The sequence below is a fragment of the Macaca thibetana genome, chromosome 4 (assembly GCF_024542745.1).
Source record: "Macaca thibetana thibetana isolate TM-01 chromosome 4, ASM2454274v1, whole genome shotgun sequence".
NCBI classification, from domain to species: Eukaryota; Metazoa; Chordata; class Mammalia; order Primates; family Cercopithecidae; genus Macaca; species Macaca thibetana.
Genome location: NC_065581.1, coordinates 151,232,010 through 151,241,651, shown reverse-complemented (window position 1 = coordinate 151,241,651; position 9,642 = coordinate 151,232,010). Strand labels below are relative to the sequence as shown.

At 41.1% G+C, this 9,642-nt stretch overlaps 1 long non-coding RNA gene across 1 annotated transcript; it reads left to right on the top strand.

Annotated features, from left to right (window-relative positions):
- Positions 1–2,455: 2,455 nt before the first annotated feature.
- Positions 2,456–7,385, top strand: LOC126952255 (uncharacterized). Its single transcript, XR_007724829.1, has 3 exons — positions 2,456–3,183; positions 3,289–3,744; positions 7,128–7,385. It is a non-coding gene; the product is annotated as an uncharacterized LOC126952255 (long non-coding RNA).
- The last annotated feature ends 2,257 nt before the right edge of the window (positions 7,386–9,642 follow it).

Below are 9,642 nucleotides of genomic sequence, written 5' to 3'. Positions count from 1 at the left end.
CTCATTGCAGACATAGTGAACACCTCTCCTCTAGAGTTATTTTTGGTTCTACCAGCAAAAGCCCAAGTGTTCCAGCTAGAGAAACAGCAAATTTCTTTGGGACATGAACAACTAGAAAACATCTCACCTTGTCCTCCAATAACTTGGAAAGAAAGTTTTTGTTTGGAGACCCCAGAACTGGTTCTTGTTTTTTGTTTGTTTGTTTGTTTTGTTTTGTTTTTGAGACAGGGTCTTGCTCTGTCACCTAAGCTGGAGTGCAGTGGCATGATCTTGGCTCACTGCAACCTCCGCCTCCTGGATTCAAGAGATTCTCGTACCTCAGCCTCCTGAGTAGCTAGGACTACAGGTGCACACCACCACACCCAGCTAATTTTTGTGTTTTTAGTAGGGATGAGGTTTTGCCATGTTGGCCAGACTGGTCTCGAACTCCTCGAGACTGGCCAGACTCACTCGACCTCAAGTGATCCACCCACGTCGGCCTCCCAAAGTGCTGGGATTACATAGGCATGAGCCACCACACTTGGCCTGGTTCTTGATTATATCCCATTTGAACACTGAACAAAGCCTCCTAATTTCATTATGCCTGAATTCTTAGACTACCTTACCCCCAAATTTCAAAGATAATTAATTCAATCATCCATCTCATCTTCGTTATGCCAGGCTACGAGACAAATGCAATTCCTTTTAGTTAACTGTTTTGTCCAGTTTCCATAATATTCTGTTTCTTCTTCTGCTGGTTTCCTTCTCAGTCCTGTCTATTATGCCTTATCAGGACTTTACATGGCAGAGATGGCTGCTGTCCCCTAAAATTCAGCATCCCCTTTCACAGTGTAGATATGTCAGTTGAATTTGGCTGCCCAGCCAGGAACCGCATCTTCCAGTCCTTCCTGCATCCAGATTATGCCATGTGACTAGTTTTCATCAATGAAATGAGAAAGAGATTTATGTCACCTAACAGATTGGTTTTTTTAAAAGCATCATTGTTTTCTCTGCTCTCTTCCCCTGTCTGAATAGGAAGGATTCTGTAGCTTTAGGGGAAGTCAGAGCCACAAGATGGAAGGAGCTTGGATCTCCGAACTATTCCATGGAAAAAAGCTGCAGTCAATGAAGAACACCTGCAATGGACTCTTAACCTGGGGGTGACGACAACCACTGAAATGTGAGGGCTTATTCGTGAGCGTTTGTCTAGCATTACCCTAACTGATACCTAATTGATTTCCTCACATCCTCAAACTTCTTGCCTTAAATTTCTTCTCCTGCCTCTCCCCTAGCAGTCCAGTTCCCCTCAAGCTTCTGGAAGAGAGGCTGCTCATTCTTCCACAGCAGCCTAGACACCAGGGAGGCTGAGAGATGCTACTGGCATTTTCTTTTCTTTTTTCTTTTTTTTTTTTTTTTTTTTGAGATGGTGTCTCGCTCTGTCGCCCATGCTGGAGTGCAGTGGCACAATCTTGACTCACTGCAACTTCAGCCTCCCAGGCTCAAGCGATTCTCTTGCCTTGGCCTCCCGAGTAGCTGGGATTACAGATGTGTGCCACACCCGGCTAATTTTTGTATTTTTAGTAGAGATAGGGTTTCACCATGTTGTCCAGGCTAGTCTCGAACTGCTGACCTCAGGTGATCCGTCCATCTTGGCCTCTCAAACTACTGGGTGTGAGCCACCACGCCTGGCCGGTATTGGCATTTTCTTAACTCCTAGTTGCATTGTTCAGACCACTTCACATGTGAAATTAATGCCATCCAACTTTTTTTTGTAGTTGGTGTTCCACACACAGATTGGCATTGACATTGTTAAATAGTCTGCCTGTGCTCAGGGAGAGAATTTGAGGACAAAAGGGAATATTGGCATCAGTGTCTATGGCAACCTAAAGAAATGTATATGAATTTGCGTATACATCAAGCTCTCTACTTACCATGAGGAAAAACATGAATTCTCTCCCAGTCTGGTCTCTCTTATTAGTCTCACTCTTCTTTCCCCCATCCACCAACTGCCTCATCTGTCCCATTTCCATGGGGTGTGTGGGCAGCTGAGGGAGATCCAGCATAAGACATCAGTGCTGAAAAGCCTAGCCTGGAAAAAGCAAAGGCCAAATGAGACTCCATCACAGAATTTCTAACACATATATCCAAGGTGCAAGGACCAATTTGTCAGACCTTTAGATTACATGATAATTGACTGATGATTCACTTTAGAGATGTGAAAATAAAAGTACTTTTATATTTTTGTTTTTCTGAAAATGGTCCCAAAGTTCAATGATTTTCTCGCATATCTCAAATATTACAATGCCATCGGTGATTTAAGGCCAGCACATTTTTGCAGGATATCTGAAAAGAACTTACTTTTCCATAAAGCCCTCTAAGTTTCTTTGCCGCTTATTAGATTTATAGCCGATTCTTTCAAAGTTGACTGTGACCTTGACCTACAGACAACAATAGCAAAATACAAATTTTGTGGAAGGCAGTAGCACTGTCTTTCTTGGATAAAGTCTGCATCTCCTACCAAGAAAAATTCTAAGAGGTGTTGCCAAGCTAATGCACATGGTTAAAGTAACTGCCTCACTGCCCCTTTTCTTTCTTTCTTTTGATTTTTTGTTCTAGGTTTACTGCACTTGCCTCTAGCAAGTTATGGAATTCTGTGCCACTCAAGTCCTCTATCTGTTGCAAAAATGTGCATCCCAAGATGGTGCTCTTGAGCTGTGGTGGAACATCTTCAGACAGACACTATGGGACCCACAATGAAGCAATTGAGAAAAAGGACACCCCTAAAGAACCACCAGGGTGCAGCATTCCTGAGTGGCAGAAGCCATGCAGGAAATCGCAGTATGTACAGCTGGCACTTTGAAGAACAATGAATTCCTTCAAGGCTCTATGCAGGCATTTCAAACAGTGGCTACCAGACAGGCTTGGCATAACTTAGACTCAGTTACAGCTAGAATTATTTTATTTCTGGGTAGGTAACTGAGAGAAGCAGGAATTGTGCATTTATCTCAGTATGGTTTTATTTTTAAAGAATGAAACAGCAACAAATAGAAACAACTGCGCAAAGAGCATAGTTTCTTCTAAAATAAAGATTATATTAGAACACTCCAAATGGGGACACATTGTCTGACAAGAGGTCAGAATATCAGAAAATGGAAGTGTCTTACTTAATTAAATAACCCTGAAGTAATTTAATTTCATGGGTAAGTGAGACTTTTAAAAAGGGTTAAACAAAAGCCAAATCCCTAAGTAGAAATATGTAGCCCGATCGCCTGCAAAATTGTTACAGATCTTTGTGTTTTATTTTCACAGATGCTGCACCTTAGTCCAGGGATTTTTAAAATGTGGTTCCTGAAAGAGCTGTCTCAGAGTCATCCGTGTTGATGGTGTAACGTAAAGATTTTCGGGCCTCAAGACTGAAGTAGGACAAGGAATTTGAATTTTTAAGCAGCTCACCTGACTTGTCTGTCCTCTAATATCTGAGAACACCTGACTTCTGCTCTTTCAGTAAAGGCAACAATGGTTTTATGAGCACTGTCGTCACATCTCTCCACTCTAGGGATCCTTCTCATTTCTCCCAGACGAGGTCACCCACAGCTGCTGCTTCTAACTGCTGGCTTCCAGCCTGCTGTCTGCCAGCTGGCTCTACCCTCTCCTATAACACAGCAGAGAGTAGCTGTGATCTCCTGTGTGCTCACCCTCCGCTCCCTTGGGTCCATGTTTTGGTCCTGCACTTAAATTTTACAAGCATACTCTCTGTCTCTTAAGGTAAGCAACCATTTTAAATCTCAGCAGTAAACAAAACAAAAAATCACCAGGAAACTATATCAAATCAGGTTTTTTTGTTTGTTTTTTGTTTTTTTTTTTTTTTGTGTGTTTTTGTTGTTGTTTGTTTTTGAGATGGAGTCTTGCTGTGTCACCCAGGATGGAGTGCAGTGGAGCGATCTTGGCTCACTGCAACCTCTGCCGCCCAGATTCAAGCGATTCTCCTCTCTCAGCCTCCTGAGTAAGCTGGGATTACAGGCACCGACCACCAGGCCTGGCTAATTTTTGTATTTTTAGTAGAGATGAGGTTTCACCATATTGGCTAAGCTGGTCTCGAACTCCTGACCTCAAGTGATCCGCCCACCTCGGCCTCCCAAAGTGCCGGGATTATAGGCATGAGCCACCACGCCTGGCATCAAAGCAAGTTTTAACCAGCCTTTTTGTCCACTGATAACATAAAGGAGGTCAGCAGCAGCTAAGTCCTGTGCCGGTAGAGCTTTCTTGTCCTTTCACACTGCAAGATAAATAATCACTTAGCTAAGAGGCCAATTTTACCTTTTTAAAAAAAATTTTTAAATGAGGCCAGGTGCAGTGGCTGACTCCTGTAATCCCGGCCTTGGGAGGCCGAGGCGGGCAGATCACTTGAGGTCAGGAGTTCAAGACTAGCCTGGCCAACATGGCGAAACCCCATCTCTATTAAAAATACAAAAAAATTATCGAGGTATGGTGGTGGGCACCTGTAATCCCAGCTACTTGGGAGACTGAGGCAAGAGAATCCCTTGAACCTGGGAGATGGAGGCTGCAGTGAGCCAAGAGTACACTACTGCACTCCAGCCTGGGCAACAGAGCTGGACTCTGTCTCAAAAAAAAATTTTTTTTAAATGAGAGCTATATCTTATTAACAAAATTAAACTATGTTTGTTTTTGGAGTTTTATTTTTGTAGCATTTACAGAAATCTGTTAAGAGCTTCTTAATTATAAAAATAAGTTAATAACATATTTCTCAAATTGACTTATCAATTCATTGTCATTGTGGATGAAATTACTTTATAATCAATTACCAGAAAGAAACCTGATTTGATTTCAGCTCACCCCCAATATTCAAGGCACTTGGATTTTTGGTCTCCGCCCATTTATTATGTGGTCTACTAAAAATAGACCACATCCTAGGAGTTAGGATTCCAAGAACAGTTTCCACTTATTACTCACTTCTTGATATTTATGGAACTAGTCATTTCGCAAATATGAGCTCTACTCTCCAATCTTTAGAAGAAAAAAGAAAATAACAATAACAACAATAGAATTTCATTCTCTCCAGAGAATTAGCAATGAAACGAGAGTGGAAAGAAAGCAAATGGGAATGTTAGAATTGGGGAAAATGTAATGCAAAGCCAAATGTGAATAGGAATTGCAGTTGACAAGAGGGGAAAAGAGGGTGTGGAGGACAAATATACCAACAGAAAACATGTAAAGTCAATAGCATGCAACCTTTTAAAAAATAAATGTTTTAAGTTCATTTTGATAGTGGATAGGACAAGAATATTGGCACATTATGAAAAAAGACATGACAAGACTATGAATAAATTTTAATGAAAATATATAAGTGGATTACCCTCTATTATAACACCAGAGGCCACAAAACTATAGGAAGCAAATTCTTCACTAGAAAATATTCTTCACAGTCTCTTTTAATCATGATGTATACATCTTCATTCTACATTAACTTTCATACACAGAAACAAATTAGAATGACATTCATTTCTATACTTACAATCTGACATCCTTAGATATGTGAATCTTATGCCAACTTAGAGCAAAAATCAAAATTGGAAGATTATAGTGTAAGAAAAGACCATGGCTTGTAATCGCAGCACTTTGGGAGGCCGAGGCAGGCAAATCATGAGGTCAGGAGTTTGTGACCAGCCTGGGCAACAAGGTGAAACCCTGTCTCTAGTAAAATACAAAAAAATAAGCCGAGTGTGGTGGCGGGCGCCTGTAGTCCCAGCTACTCGGGAGGCTGAGGCAGGAGAATTGCTTGAACCCAGGAGGCGGAGGTTGCAGTGAGCCAAGATTGCGCCACTGCACTCCAGCCTGGGCAACACAGTGAGACTCCATCTCAAAAAAGAAAAGAAAAGACCATGGGGACCAAATCGAGTTGTAGAGACTTCTGGTGTGGATGTGCAGACACGGTTTAATCCATAGTCTATGGTAATCACCATCTGTAAGTGGAGACCCCAGCCTACTTGACTTGGTGGTAGACATTCTTTCCACTGGCAGCAGCTTTCATTTCTTTTTCCTGGAAATTTTATCTTTCTTTTCTGTTATAGAGTAAAATGGAAGCCTGCTAGCAGAACACATCTATCCACATGACTCTGATATAGTAGCCTGCATTTCCCAGCTTGTACCAGCTTCCTTTATGGGAGTTATTTTTCATTGCATTCCAAAGACAAAAGACCTTCGGTGATAATCAGTAAAGATCCTAACTTGGTGGCTGACAGTTTTCTACGGAACATGCAGTTCTGACTCCAATAAGCCACAAGGCAGTTCAAATAAAACACTTGGCTGCCCTTTGGGAAGGAGCTGGTGGGCACATCTTTCTCTTTTCCTTCACATCTCATTGCCTGTTGTCACTCATGGAATATGTGCATGGCAGGATCAAGACACCACCGTCTGGTGTTCCTGCTGGCAGGGAAAATGTTGGATTTTGAACCTAGATTCCCAATGTATGTTATTTTACACCCCTCTACCATTATCTCCATTTTATTACCTGGGGGGAAAGTCGTGTTCACTAAGGAGGAGGTGGTTATTGCAACTATTTGAATCTTATCTGGGGCCATTAGGAATTCATCCATCTGTCAAACCTGTGGAAGGAAGGAATATGAATGGAGTACCAGTTCTGATGGTGAAGGGTGCCTTAGAACAGATGTTTGAGTTAACAAGTCTTTTCAGTGGTGTAACACATACCAGGGTAGCACTGGTACCAAATGAGAATGGGGCTTTGTCTTTGTAGCCTTTTTTCCCTTGTGGCTTGTTGCAGAGGTTTGAACGGCATGGTTTTTTATTTATTTATATTTTTTTAAAGAGAATTTAGCAATTTGTGGGATTTTTCTAGAATTGAATACTTTGATAATAACTCATTTACTGAAGGAAAGTTCCATTGTGAGATTTTGCTTTGTTTTTTGTTTTCATTTTTTTAAAGAAAGCACAGCAGCATCAGTTTATTATTGTACTCTATTTTAGGGCTACTCCCACTTTAGACATTCTTTGTGAGGTGTCATGCTCTCTCTCTCTTCCTCTCTCTTGGGTGTGAGGGAGGCTTTGCAATATGTTCCTGTAAGAGTTCTCAAAAGTGAGAAATGAGATTTTCAATCTTCTCATTCAAACAGTAACTGCCTGAAAAGCCAAGAAGTGGAGTGACGGGTGGTGTTGAAGGTGACAGATTGATGAAGATAAGGAGAAATGAATTTGGATATGCAGGGAGAGCAAACCAATGAAGAGTTGTAAAAACCAGAAAAGCAATTCTGAATTAGATTTAGAAGTGGGAGAATGACAAGGTTAAGTTTTCTATAGGGAGAAAGTTGTTAGGTTGCCTTGTTTGAGACAGCCTGGAATTTCTGAAAAGTGGAAATTAAAAAAAAACTAGAGCAGTGTGATCATTCACAAGAGGCAGGAGTTGATGGTAGGGGTATCTGCAGAGGCAAGCCTTGGGCAACTTCTCTGGGGGTGGTTACTTAATTCTTTGCCGTGGTTTGGTCAAAACAGTGTATTAGTTTGTTTTCACGCTGCTGATAAAGGCATCCCTGAGACTGGGTAATTTATAAAGATAAAGAAGTTTAATGGACTCACTGTTCCACGTGGCTGGAGAGGCCTCACAATCATGGCCGAAGGTGAGAGGCACATCTTACATGGTGGCAGACAAGAGAGAACTTGTGCAGGAAAACTCCGCGTTATAAAACCATCAGGTCTTGTGAGACTTATTCACTATCATGAGAACAATGTAGGAAAGACCTGCCCCCAGGATTCAATTACCTCCCACTAGGTCCCTCCCATGACACATGGGAATTGTGGGAGTTTCAATTCAAGATGAGATCAGAGTGGGGACACAGCCAAAGCATATCAAACAGGTTGTTTGTTTATAGAGAATTAACTGCACATCAAATATGTGAGTCAGACTTAAAGTCATAGAGAACTGACCACAGGAACCCCTGCATGAGGCTCAGATTTGGAAAGCTCTCTTGCTCCTGGCCTCCTCGTATCATATATAGTTACTTCATCATTACTTTTAGCTCTGTGGCTTGCACTAAGTATCTTGGTCTCTGTTGCTTCCTGAAAATTGACAAGAAATGAATAATCCAAGTGATCTAACCCCTTCAACTCTGTCTGTCTCACAATGCATCCTTTTCCTCACCTTAACATAGGTATTGGCAAGGTTAAAGGAAAAACAGTTGGAAATCTACATTAAGACATGATGGAGAACAATGTCTGGGTTCACTAGCTTTCTGGGCTTCCACAGAGTCTCTCCCTTTGTGGCCTGCATGAAATGGTGGACACATCTGCTCTCCCATCCCCAGCCCTGTTCTCTGGAAAAGAATTTTACAGTGCCCAGGGCAAAAGAGCTAGGCAATCCTCATCTTCCCACCTAGCTCCAAGGTTTCTAGTGAGAATCAAGTGAAATAACATGTACAGAAGTGCTTTGTAAGGCAATATAAACACAATCCATATATAGGTGTGAATATAATGTTTTTCTTAAAATTCTCACTTCACATCTCCTTTTCTTATTTTTGTCTCTTTCTCATGTGTGTGCATAGAACTGCCTGAGCATATGAGTGCATGCATGTGAGTCTGGGAAACATTTGCAAAGTTTCACCTGAAAAATTTCTTTCTATACCATCCTAAAATTTTTATAGAGTTCAAATTTCAATTATTAGATTGGTGCAAAAGTAATGGCAAAAGCACCATTTTTTGCCATGGCAGTTTTCGCCATTACTTTATTGTGCATTTACAAGAGGTAGTCAACTCTCCCATATACACAAAAGTTAAGAACAACACATACTGAACAGAACAGGGAATGGAGAAAGTGCTTTTATAATAAGCATCTTTTTTTTCACCAGCCTTAGCATTCTTAGGACAAATTGAATTCAGTAATCCCCATAAGGCCTAAAGATGAACTTATTTTTTAAGAGAAAGATGAACTCCGTGTCAAGATGGTGGAAGAATATTATTGCTATTCCTTTTATTATCATATATAGTACCTTTCCATTGAAAAGCCAAAGGTATTTTACAAAATCTGACAGTGATCCTCTTAATGTCCCTCTGGGCTGAGCAGGCTTCATTACAAACAATAAATAATAACTGCCCTTTATTTTGAAATGTCTCCGACAGAAGCTATTAAAAATGGATTGGATAGTCATGATTCATGGATTCTAAAGGGAGCTTATTTTATGAGAGGGAAGATGGTGGGTTCCTAGATGTTTCTATCTGTTGGAGTTGTTTTGACTCAAGAAGCTAATTGCATCAGAACTCCAGTGTACCTGAAAAGTGTCTCTCATAATTACTAACATTTACTTACAAATTAAAAGAAATATAGGCTATAATCATATTATATAGAGTAAATATGAAACAATTATCAATTTACCGACTCACTGAAGATCTCCAAACCAGATAATGAAACTATCTACTGGCTTGTCTTCTGACTGAGTTCCCCTGAGTTAGTTGTTTAACTAGAGATGTCAGTCACACTGCCTGGCTGACCTGCAGGTGCTCCAAAGGAAAGTGGCCCCTTCTCCATTCCCTACTGAAGGAAGAGCCCTGGGCAGTCACATTTGGTACCATGTATTCCCACCTCTCAGGACACAACTGGTTGGAAAAGAGTGGGCACCAGACCCAGGGCAGTCAGTGTAT